This window comes from Podarcis melisellensis (genome assembly GCF_964234715.1).
Source record: "Podarcis melisellensis genome assembly, chromosome: 3".
NCBI lineage: Eukaryota > Metazoa > Chordata > Lepidosauria > Squamata > Lacertidae > Podarcis > Podarcis melisellensis.
The window spans coordinates 94,175,405-94,188,510 of NC_138530.1; the positions used below are offsets into that span (position 1 = coordinate 94,175,405).

Below are 13,106 nucleotides of genomic sequence, written 5' to 3' on the forward strand. Positions count from 1 at the left end.
AGATTATTGTTTTAGTTTAGGGGGAAAGCTATTTGATAATAATCTTTGTATTTTTCTTTATAAATCCTAATTTTAAAAATATTTAAAGAAATCACCTTTAGATAACACAAAGATTCAGGGTGATCAATCTCCCCACAGAATAGAAAGGAATCTTCTTGAGCATCTTAGTGTGGGGAAAGATGAAAAAGTTCCAGTTTGGATGCACTGAGGAAGTGCAGGATCAGAAAGTGCAAGTCACTTTTGTAGCATTTCTCAGCATCTCCAAACATATCGAGTCCCTCTAAATAATAAACGATGCTTTCTTTTTCTAGGCTGATGTGTTTGTTTCCTTTGCCTCCTGCTCCCTCCCCTACCGAATCACTGGAGGAGACGGTGACTAGTTCACACCATCCCAACGGGATTGTTGTTTTGCTCTCAGCTTGAAGAACATTCAGTTGTCAGCAGCACTGGGAGTACCCAAAGTGGGCCCTAATGGCTAGGATTAGGTGCCCATGAACAAAGGTTTAGAGATCCAGGGGTAAGGATCACCCTGCCATCACATCTCATGGTGCCTCGAAGGGCACAGATGCAGTCTAGTAGAAGCTACCAGGAGCCACAGTTCTCTCCAGTTGGGAAGAAGCTTTTTGGTGGTACTTCACCTCTGCTTCAACCACAGAGCCTAGGACTTGCTGATCAGAAGGTTGGCAGTTCGAATCCCCGCGACAGAGTTAATTCCCGTTGCTCGGTCCCTGCTCCTGCCAACCTAGCAGTTCGGAAGCACGTCAAAGTGCAAGTAGATAAATAGGTACCGCTCCGGCGGGAAGGTAAACGACGTTTCCATGCGCTGCTCTGGTTCGCCAGAAGCGGCTTAGTCATGCTGGCCACATGACCCGGAAGCTGTAAGCCGGCTCCCTCAGCCAATAAAGCGAGATGAGCACCACAACCCCAGAGTTGTCCGCAACTGGACCTAATGGTCAGGGGTCCCTTTACCTTTACTAACTTCTGCTTCTTCCAAGGCAGCTACTTTGGCTTGGATGTACCTCTCACAAGTGCTTCTTGGGTGGGGAGTTCAATGGCTTCGCTGGGAGGCTGGCACCTCAAATGGGCTACAAATAACTTCCTGCCTGTCCAGCCCAGGGAAGAAGAAGTGTTTGGATTTGATATCCCACTTTATCACTACCCAAAGGAGTCTCAAAGCGGCTAACATTCTCCTTTCCCTTCCTCCCCCACAACAAACACTCTGTGAGGTGAGTGGGGCTGAGAGACTTCAGAGAAGTGTGACTAGCCCAAGGTCACCCAGCAGCTGCATGTGGAGGAGCGGAGATGCGAACCCGGTTCACCAGATTACGAGTCCACCGCTCTTAACCACTACACCACACTGGCTCTCCACACTGGAAAGCCTTTAATGGTAGGAAAAGCACATGCCAGGACACCTGCACATCACTTGCAAGCTGCTGTACACAGGTTGCCCAAGAGCCCCTTGCTATGTGTGGTACCCAATTCAATGTTCATCTGTGCTGCCAGCTTATCCAAGGTCAAGTAAGGCTCTGGAAATACAGTGGTACCTCAGGTTAAGTACTTAATATTTTCCGGAGGTCCGTTCTTAACCTGAAACTGCTCTTAACCTGAAGCACCACTTTAGCTAATGGGGCCTCCTGCTGCTGCCGTGCCGCCGGAGCCTGATTTCTGTTCTCATCCTGAAGCAAAGTTCTTAACCTAAAGCACTATTTCTGGGTTAACAGAGTCTGTAACCTGAAGCGTATGTAACCCGAGGTACAGAAGTACTCGGTTCTCAGTGTGTGTGTTAGGAACCACCACACTCTACCCAGCTCTGTATCAGAACTAAGCCACAACCAGCTGTCAGAGGGAAATCAGGAGATGGGAACCAAAGGTCAGTAGTTGGGTCATGGAGTGAGACAGTGGTCAGCTGGGGGGTGTTTTTTAGTGGGGCGAGGGAGACACCTAAGCCAGAAGTCAAAGCCAGGAGTCCAAACCTATGAGCAAACAAAAATGTACTAGAGCAGTACAACCACGGCTGTGGGAAGATACTCCAAGCCACGGTTCGAGTTGCTCCTGACACAGAGTCACTGTGCACAGAGAACCAGATTGAGTCTAACCCATAGATATATGTGACAGCCTGGAGCTAAGTAGCTGAGACGGAAGTATTTTCTAAAAGTTGGATATCTAGCTGGAGTCACACCTATCTCCAGGCTGATCCATCCATCCATACATACATACATGCTCTTCCCTACTTCATGACTGTCAGACTTCATAATGGACCATCACCACAGGCAGCAAAGAGTTGCCATCACAGAGGACTTTTAGTAGCTGACACATTTAACTGTCAATCAAATAAGAGCTGACAGAAAGATCAAGGGATGCATGTGACTCATGTGTGAAACACGCCTCAGATGAGAGTTTTGCACCTCAGGTTCAAAGAATTCCCACGTGAGCGGCAGAAAGCTATCTAGAAATTGGAGCAGAATTTAAAGGATATTATTTTGAGTGCTGTTTTCTGTTGAAAGCTCATACCTCCAAAAGCTACCCTTTCAAAATATTAGCTAAATGTCTACCAGGGCTGGAGTTCCTATTTCTCAAAAGTCTGGACCCAAAAAGACCTAGTGTTCTGCTTTAGTGTACTGGAGCTTAATGAGACATTATCTAGAGGCTTTCGAGGGAGCAACTGAGCCAATTATGGTTGCAATTGTTTTTTAAATGTCTGGAACATAATGCGCCGAAAGACCTAAATAGATAAAAAGAACTCTGACTGTGGCTTCCTTTTACCTCCCTATAAAAATCTAGGAATGATACTGTACTGTAAGTTCTAGTAAACAGATAGAATTTTCAAACCAATTAATTTTGGAAAATCCAAGAATAGTCCTATTTAATTGGTGGCACTTGAACATTTCCCCCCAAAGTACTGCAAAGCAGAAATGCCACATACCTTCAATAAAAAGCAGTTTACTTCAGCTCATGCAATAAAGCAGCATTTCTGAAACACTACTCAGGTATTCTCAGAGGTGTAGGTCAGTCTTTTTCCTGAACCAAACTATGCTGGAGAAGCTGGCCTCTGCATTTAACGGGCAGTCCAGAGGTACGAGCAGCCAAAACAAAGATGGATGGATGTTCTATATTACACAGGATGGCAATCTGCTCGTAAAATAACCTGAGGCGTGTCGGCGAGTGACGGCATCGAAGGACAACTCAGTTAGGCTGAAACAACTTTCCACCTTCCTTAAATTGAGGATGGGGGCACAGGCCATTGGTGCTGAGTGGAACTCTGAACAAACAGCCCTTTAAACGCACTGCCGAAACATTTCCACAAACTGTGCCTCAGAGCTATGCGGGGGGGGAAATGAATTGCACTGAGAGTTCAAGACATTCTGCAACACCAACAGACACCAACAGCAAGAAGTCATCATCTGCACCAACTGGGGAAAGGTGTCAGACGACGGTCCCCTAAAACATTTCCCTAAAATATTTGGAGGGATAGCCACACAACCGATATCATCGCTGACACCTCTGCTGTTGGAGTTACCCTGGACAGAAACATGTGGCCAAGCATTCTCAAAACATTTAACTTCCAGGTATTTTAAAGAATGGATAGATCCCTGAGGCCCAGATCTCCTGAGTTCAAAAGCTTACAAATTTAGTGCCAAGCAACCTAGAAAATCTAAGATTATTTAGTTTGCACTAGCTACTGTTGTTGTGAATCCCTCCCTTAACTTACTCTACATAATTAAATTGCCTTTCACTATCCATTCCGCTGCCATCTGACCCCCACTGTTTCTTCCACCCATGTATAAATGCGCCTCTTAAGATAACCCTTTCACCTATCTGATGACTGAAGAAGTGTGCATGCACACGAAAGCTCATACCAAGAACTATCTTAGTTGGTCTTTAAGGTGCTACTGGAAGAAAAAAAAATTTTTGTTTTGACCTATCTGATGAAATAGACTTCAGTCCATGAAAGCTAATGACACAGTAAAGTTGCTATTTGTTAAAATGTCACATAGATTCTTTGCTTTCTTTAATCGATTCCTGAACCACACGAGAATCCACCCTCCCACCCCCCCTCCCCGGCTGCTAAATTTACCCAAGAGCTAAAGAAGAGAAATGTTGAAACCTTTTTGGAAGTCCAATGTTTGACTTCCTCCATGTGTTCTGACAGTGTCAAAGAATTCTGAAAAATTGTTGAGGCAGGGATACCAGCAGCCTTTTCTATAAAGCCATGCCCATGCTGTGCTTTATGCTAGCTACTTATCTGCATGGCGGGTGGTGTTAGATAACGTAGTCCTTAAAACAGAACAAAGTAACTACTGCTCAACAGATGCACACTTGGGTGTTGGAGGGCCTTCCCAACCAGTGTTCAAAATCAGCCAGGTGCCAGGCGCTTTTTGCACCTGGCTATTGGCCACTTAAGGGACGCGGGTGGTGCTGTGGGTTAAACCATGGAGCCTAGGACTTGCCAATCAGAAGGTTGGCGGTTCGAATCCCCGCGATGAGGTGAGCTCCCGTTGCTCAGTCCCAGCTCCTGCCAACCTAGCAGTTCGAAAGCATGACAAAGTGTAAGTAGATAAATAGGTACCACTCTGGCGGGAGGGTAAACAGCGTTTCCATGTGCTGCTCTGGTTCACCAGAAGCAGCTTAGTCATGCTGGCCACATGACCCGGAAGCTGTACGCCTGCTCCCTCGGCCAATAAAGCGAGATGAGCACCGCAACCCCTGAGTCGGCCACAACTGGACCTAATGGTCAGGGGTCCCTTTACCTTTATTGGCCACTTGGGACCAAGTGAAGATTCCTGGGTGCCAAGATGGCGCCTGACATCTACACTATCTGGTGGTGCATGCCTGGGGATCATTGGATCTTGACTGTTTCCACACACTAATTTCACATCCTGCAGAATTCTATCAGTTATAGAATTCTACCTTCAGAATCAGAACGAATTTCAGGAACCAAACTTGGCTTTTTCTGTGCAGGGAACAACGTTATAGTTAATTGTTGTAGCTTGTCTCCACTTACCCTTCCCCACTGCCCTGCTCACAGTTGTGCAGAATATTCTTATGTTAGGAATGGTCCGTGTCACCATGAAGAAAAAGAGGCAGGAATAGGCCAATATCTATGTGGACCGTCCCTGGATCAAGTGACTTTTCTTCTCAAAGTTCGTAACCAAGCTCCAGGTTGTCTTCTGCACTAGCCACATGTTTAACTGATAATCAGAGTCAGTACATCATTTGAAAAATAAGACTTTAGAGCTGTCTTGCCCCAAAATGGCAAATGGACGTTCTGTTTTGGCGACTGCAACCCTGGTTTAAGGAGCCATTTGGCGCCTAGCTTATATATCCGAGTTTCTAACACTATTCCCAACCCCCTCAAAATAGCCAGTTTCTCCTTTGTGATTCAGACGTACAGCGTGAAGTTGAGGGCTGCTGATGAAATGGACACTATACCTAAGGCATGGGTAGGCAAACTAAGGCCCGGGGGCCAGATCCGGCCCAATCGCCTTCTCAATCCGGCCCAGGGACGGTCCGGGAATCAGCGTGATTTTACATGAGTAGAATGTGTGCTTTTATTTAAAATGCATCTCTGGGTTATTTGTGGGGCACAGGAATTCATTCCTCCCCCCCCCCCCCAAAAAAAATATAATCCGGCTCCCCACAAGGTCTGAGGGACATTGGACCTGCCCCCTGCTTAAAAAGTTTGCTGACCCCTGACCTAAGGGTACAATTAACCAAACACTGGTGCCCCATTAAAAGGATGAAAAAAAAAGACATTGAGATCATACCACCATAAGCGATTAGCGAGTCAGCAGCACAGTTAGTACTATTCCCACCCCCACCCCAGCTAAGGTTGCCAAATGTTTCCTGGCAGGACTCCTGGGTCTTTAACACCTACCTGGCGTGCAGAAATGTAGCAGGTGCAGCTTTAGCCATCCATTCGTCTTCATGGCAGGAAAAGCTTCATCTGCTATATTTCTGCCTGTCAGGCAGCTGTAAAAAAGGCAAAGGAACTTGCCATGGCAAAAGAAGAAGAAGAGAAAGTTGTTAGCCTTTATTTCTAATCAGCTTACACTGCAGGATGCTTTCTCTCTCATTATTTTTCCTCTCTATAAAAGAGCTGTTTCGACCCCTGTGCTGGAAGGTATAGCTATTCCACCGTTGTGCTGAGAAACTGCAGATAATTTTGCACAATGGGGCAAGAGCAAGCCTTTGTAAGGGTTCCTTCTTTTGCAGATTTAACTCCATGGTGCTGTAAATATTTACAGCAATGTTCCTTCCCACCCGCCTTCTGTTTCTGGGGAAACCCAGCCAGATAGGTGGGGGTATTATTATTATTATTAATAATAATAATAATAATTTCCCCTCTTATAGATAATAAGGAAACCCTCAGTAAATATTCATGTTTAAACTGACAAGCAAAAAAGGTAAGAGGATGGAGAGATCTCTTGAAGAGAAACCATATATCTCCCCATAAAGGCTTGGTGTGCTGCTACAGAGAAGAAATGGCCAGGGAGCAGAAGAGAACAAGAATTCTGAAGGATGTGAAGAGGTCAAAGGTCAGCGAGGGAGGCTCATATAATTAGACCGGAAGATCTGCTGGAATAAAATAAGATGCCTATGATGTAACTAGATTCGAAATAGCCTGGGGTGACTCATGACATTAATGAAATCTGCCCCAAAATATAAGCCAAGATGGGAAGGACGCAGAGAACTCCAATGAATTATGGAAAATGCGAAACAGCAACAACTGAGAAGTTTTCATGCTGTCAGTCTTTAGTTAGCAAAGGATGGAATCCCTCGTGATAAGCCACCCAGTTAATTCATCCGTTACGGTTACTCAAAAATTAAAATTCCAGATTTCATCCCCAACAGCAGATGGCTTCAACTTTGCAAATTTTAAAATCTACAGGCTTAAAAAAAAACACACACCAGTTTTTCAATTTAGGCCTTAATTTTAGGAGCTAAAATTAAATAGCTGTTTTGGAATGCATAGCTTTTTTAGCTTCTGGAATTCATGCTGCTGTTCCATTTATTTTTAACTGGTCTATATTTCGGGTAATTTTGTGCTGCTAGCATTTAAAACGGTCTAGTTTGGCTTTAAATGGTATTGTGTTTTTATGATAGGTAAGCCGCCTTGTAAGGACTTTGCCCATAAAGACAGCTTATAAATAAGTTTATAAGTAAATAAGTACAGCCCAGACACGATGCAACACATACACATATATTCCTAAATTTTGATTTACACAGGGATGAAACCTGCGTCACCTGAAAGCTTGCATACAGCAATTCTGAACGACGACTCGGCCAAACAATACTTATTGCCTTTCTTTCTACGTGTTCTATTTCTTACACTTCGATCTCACTCTGAGCCTCTTTATTGTGAAGCAAGGTTATGGATAAATGCCCAGCGACGCTGCGTTGACAGCATACTTGAGGGTACTATTCCCCCTCCCTGCCCCCATCTATCTCCTTTATGTTTCCCTGCAGCAAATGATGAGTATCCTGAGTCAATTTGTGTGGGTTTCCTGCCAGCGGCTTTAGCAAGGCTCGCTTTAAAAAACATACCAAGAATAGCACATGAGCCTCTCCAGGCAGCAGAGTTGGAAGGAGTGGAATATTCGCCAGCCAGCCTATAGATGAGATGACCGGAGCTCCTTTAGAAAACATGTAAGGAGGCCTCTGTGCAGTTCTGCGGTCTCGAAGTGGCGGAATGCAACATATAGTTCCTCCTACACTTGGTATTTTTAAGATTAAGATTGCCGGAAGAAATATCAACAACCTCAGATATGCAGATGACACAACATTGATGGCAGAAAGTGAGGAGGAATTAAAGAACCTTTTAATGAGGGTGAAAGAGGAGAGCGCAAAATATGGTCAGAAGCTCAACATCAAAAAAACAAAGATCATGGCCACTGGTTCCGTCACCTCCTGGCAAATAGAAGGGGAAGAAATGGAGGCAGTGAGAGATTTTACTTTCTTGGGCTCCATGATCACTGCAGATGGTGACAGCAGTCATGAAATTAAAAGACGCCTGCTTCTTCGGAAAGAAAAGCAATGACAAACCTAGACAGCATCTTAAAAAGCAGAGACATCACCTTGCCGACAAAGGTCCGTATAGTTAAAGCTATGGTTTGCCCAGTAGTGATGTATGGAAGTGAGAGCTGGACCATAAAGGCGGCTGATTGCCAAAGAATTGATGCTTTTGAATTATGGTGCTGGAGGAGATTCTTGAGAGTCCCATGGACTGCAAGAAGATCAAACCTCTCCATTCTTAAGGAAATCAGCCCTGAGTGCTCACTCCAATACTTTGGTCACCTCATGAGAAGAGAAGACTCCCTGGAAAGGACCCTCATGTTGGGAAAGATGGAGGGCACAAGGAGAAGGGGGCGACAGAAGACAAGATGGTTGGACAGTGTTCTCAAAGCTACCAGCATGAGTTTGACCAAACTGCGGGAGGCAGTGGAAGACAGGAGTGCCTGGCATGCTCTGGTCCATGGGGTCATGAAGAGTTGGACATGACTAAACAACTAAACAACAACAACACTTGTATTTGCACAATTCTGCTGCTTCTTCTGAGGCTAACTTTAGGAACTCACCATCTTTCAGCCATTTTAGCAGATCTGAACTTCCAAGAGCAAGGCATCAGCCAGTAGCAACACAAGAGAGAGAGACAGATTTGACATTCATGCAACTCTGGCTCCTCCAGCGGACAGAGGGAATGGGAGAAAGGCGCTTGCACTCTTAAGCCTCAACACTTCCACACTTGCATTTTGAAAAACCCACTTGTGAAGTGCCCAAAGAATGTGTTGCAAAAGAATTATTTTTATTATTATCATCAGGACGTTTGCTAAACATGTGAACAGGAGGTACAAAGCGTTCCCGGATTGTGAACCAGGTACTCCATAAACCAGATTGCCCCCTTATGTAGTCCATGAATTGGTCCAGGCAAGCTCCACCATCTGGTTCCTTATGATCACAAGGAACTGGTTCACACATGCGAGCCGGCCACTTTCTCTCCCCCACCCATCTCTCAAGCAACCTTGCCCAAGGCCTTCCTGGTTATAGGGTTGCACAGACAACCACAATGACTTCAGGTGGCAATAGCCAGCAGCAATGCCAGTGCTTTTCTAGCTGGAGTGATTGCAGTGATTTCACACAGAAGATCTCCATAACAAGAAGTGGCGAGCCCAATGGGTTCAGGAAAGCGGTGGAAGCACCTCACCAGTGTATGCAAACCAGTGCTTCCCAAACTTGGGTGTCTCCAGCTGCTTTTGGACTACCACTCCCATCATCCCTAGCTAGCAGGACCACTGGTCAGGTATAATGGGAAGTGTAGTCCAAAAGCAGGTGGAGAGCCAAGTGTGGGAAACCCTGCTCTAATGGAAGCCTCCACTGGATGAAATGGCTTTCCAGCAGGGGATGGACATGGCTGGATAGCACTCTTGCAACTCAAGGCAGAACCAATAAGCGTGAGATGGATGAAGTGACTACAGGTGCAGCTGCTCCCAACAATGTATCCTGAAGAGACAGCTCATCTGAAAATACCCACAGGTATAAGAATAAAGTCAATTACCCAACAGCAGGGATGGAGAACCTACCACCTTCCAGATGCTGTTGGAATTCAACTCCCATCAGCCCCAGGCAGAATGGCCAATGCTCTCGAATGATGGGAATTAGGAGTCCTAAAAAACCCATCTGGGGGACCCACAGGTTCCCCATCGCAGCCTTACAGCCTTGACCTTCCCGGGGGACATAATAGGTAAAGGAAAAGGGACCCCTGACCATTAGGTCCACTCGTGACCGACTTTGGGGTTGCGGCGCACAATCTTGCTTTATTGGCCGAGGGAGCCAGCATACAGCTTCTGGGTCATGTGGCCAGCATGACTAAGCCACTTCTGGCAAACCAGAGCAGCACATGCAAACGCCGGTTACCTTCCCACCGGAGCAGTGCCTATTTATCTACTTGCTCACTGATGTTCTTTCGAACTGCTAGCTTGGCAGGAGCAGGGACCGAGCAACAGCAGCTCACCCCGTCACGGGGATTCGAACCGCTGACCTTCTGATCGGCAAGTCCTAGGCTCTGTGGTTTAACCCACAGCGCCACCCGTGTCCCTTCGGGGGATATAATATGTCTCAACAAATCAGAGAACCAGCAAAGGGGAATCTGGGTGTTATAATCACATCCATCCATCCATACACACATAGCACCATCCCAGGCCTAAATCCTCTGAAAGCTTCTTAAATACTCTCCCAACGCTTTCCCCTCTGTTCTGGCAGCCCTCCCCACATACTCAGACCTTCAAGTGCGGCCAAAGGTTGTCAGATCTCACCCTTTTTCCCCCTGCAGAAAATCTGCCAGTGGAAAGGATTAAGTTGGGAGATTGCTCTCCCTGCTGCTGCTTCTCCAGGCGAAGGGATTCCAAGGCTGCCTGAGTATTAATGTCAGTGGAGACTGTGGATGCTGGCTGCATCTCTCTGCCTTTTTGTACTGTCTCTACAAACCTGCTTTTACCCTGGCTCGGGCAGGGTGGGGGAAACTAAACAAAAAAACCCAAAAAGTGTCCCATGGGCGCAGAGGGTTTTATAAATGGAGGGTGACGTCAGGATGGATGCCAAATGCAGCAGGAGGACAGCAGGAGAGAAGCCCATGATTATATTAAATTGTGTGCGTACAAAGAATCGTAGAGTTGGAAGGGACCCCAAGGGTCATCTAGTCCAACCCCTTGCAATCCTGCCCACAGCTGTGCCTTGGTGGGCTCAGACCACCAGGCTTTGGGGTCAACAGACAGATGCCACAAGATGCCCCATAGCTATGCAATAAAGTACTTCCACAGCCATCTGTACCTGCCACGGGTGGCAATCAAGAAGGTCTTTCCCCATACACCCTCATTTATTGGCCAGCATGCAGGCCAGCTAAGGGAAATAAATAACCGACGTGAAAACCAATTCCAAGAGAGATAAATAACCAACACAAAATCAATTTGCGCCTCTTGGCGAACAACGACTTGCGTGGATATATTTTTTTGTTTCAGGGAGATGCTACCTATATAGCACTTTATAAATCAAGAAGCGTTAAGAGGCGGCCCGATCCAACTTCCTACGCTCATTTGCCTGGTGGAGAAGAATGAGGAGAATAGACAAGGATGCCCACCACCCAAGAGGCACACCCACCGACCCAGCCAGAGGGACAGGCGAGAACCTGGAATCCGCATTCCCAGCCGCCCTGGGGGGCAAAGTGAACTTCTCCAAGGCGCCGCCTCAGCCTCTTGGGGAGGGAGGCTAAAATCTAACCCTGCACAGGGGTACCAACTTGAACAAAATATTGGGGATGGGGGACCAGGTAAGCTCCGCCCCGCGTAATCCATCACAAGACGTGGCGGTGCGCACAAGCCATTTGAACGGCAATGTCCATAAACTGTGAGGGGGGGGGAGTCCCCTCCAATATTTCATTTGGGGGAGGGGGGCGAAGGGAGACCTCGGCGCTAGGAAGGGGCTCCTATGCCCGCATCTTCGTCCCCGGGAAGGAAACCCAAAGGCGCGCGTCGGTGCGGACGCCTCGGAGAAGGAGCCGCCTCGCCAATCCCCGAGCGAGCGAGCGGCCTAGCGAGCGCGCCATCCCCGTCGGATGCAAGCAGACACAAAGCCGAGCGCGCCGCGCCGCCTTACCCTCCTGCCGCCGCCGCCGCGCGGGAAGAAGGGGGGACTGGGGCCGCTGCTCTGCTGCTGCGGCTGCTTCTCCTCCTCCTCCCGCTCGCCTGGACCGCCGCGCCTCAGTCTCCCGCGCTGCCTTGCCCGGGTGTTGCCTCTTGGCGCATTGTGTGCGGCTGCCTTCCCGGCGAAGTCTTGCCCGCGCGCCTGGGCGCTTCTGCCTCTCCCTCTCCCGCCGCTCCTTTTCTTCTCCTCCTCCTGCCCGCTGCCCGCCTCCCCGAAGGAAGGGGAGGAGGAGGAGGAGGAAGGAAGGAAGGAAAAGGGAGCAGCTAAGCTGAGCGCAAGGACGCCATTAAGCTCCGGCGGCTTTGCAGCCGCGGCGGCTGGGCTTTGAAGCGCGCCGCTCAAGTCGGGGCGCGGCGCGCGCGCGGGGAGGACGCGCCCCCTGCCGGACTCCCCAGTTCGCGCCTCGCTCAGACGGGGCGGAGGCTTGGCGTGGTGGGGGGTCTCCTTTCTCCGGCTTGGGAAGGAGAAGCGCCCCCGGGGAAGAGGGCTGGCTGGGGGGTAGCAGCCCCTCACAGCGCCCCGTGGTCGGGATAGGCCTCCGGGTGGCGCTCCAGGAGCTGGAGGGCGGCTTCTTCACCCGTTGCGAAAAAGCGCCTCTGGGTGGGTTGTGCGGCAGTGCGAATGCGAGGAGGGAATTGTGTCCTCCCTGGCCAATATAGGTAGGATGAGTGTGAGTAGAAACTAGCCTGCTGTAAGTACACAGGTGGGGTTGGACTACAACTCCCGTCATCTCTGAGTGCTGGTCCCTGCTGGCTAGGGATGGTTGGGGTTTGTAGTACAAGAACATCTGGAAACCTGAGATGGAGAAAAGTAATAGGCACATTCTTTGTTTCCCCTGGGCAGTGTGTATGGAGCACCTGGGCTGCCCGGATGACAAGCCTCGCTGATGTGGTCCGAAGGAAAGCAGAGCAATACGGTTTGGCACCAGTTTGGCTGCTGGAGTTGCCGGAAGGAGGTGCCATCCAACCGCCTTAGGGATTTGTGTAGACTTTTCTTCTCCTGAAGATATCCCACAAGGCAGTTCAGGTTTAGGGTCGTTTCTTCTAGATGGGCTACCTTCCCAAGTTGATGACCCATATGTGCTCCTCACTTCCCTCTACAGCAGGCATCCCCAACCTTTGGCCCTCCAGATGTTTTGTACTACAATTCCCATCACCCCAATCTTAGCTAGGAATCATGGGAGTTGTAGACCAAAACATCTGGAGGGCCGCAGGTTGGGGATGCCAGCTCTACAGCATGTGCAGAAACTGCCTTCTCAGCTGTCGGACCCACTATTGTTCTGTCTGCTCAATCCTCCAGAGCCTGCCTTCACTCATTAAGGTTTGGGTACCTATCGGCTGCCCTTGCTTGGTTTAGCCAGCCAATTGAAGCCATTCCCTGGGTATGGCTTCTGTCACATTCTGACAGCTTAC

General features: G+C 48.3%; 1 protein-coding gene across 1 annotated transcript in view; it reads right to left on the reverse strand.

Annotated features, from left to right (window-relative positions):
* The window catches only part of RNF144A (ring finger protein 144A), a 54,495-nt gene extending 42,515 nt beyond the window's left edge, over positions 1–11,980 (reverse strand). The window contains exon 1 of the mRNA XM_081906551.1: positions 11,647–11,980. The gene's annotated coding sequence lies outside the window, so the exon portion shown is untranslated. The remainder of the gene's footprint in view (positions 1–11,646) is intronic.
* Between the last annotated feature and the right edge of the window lie 1,126 nt (positions 11,981–13,106).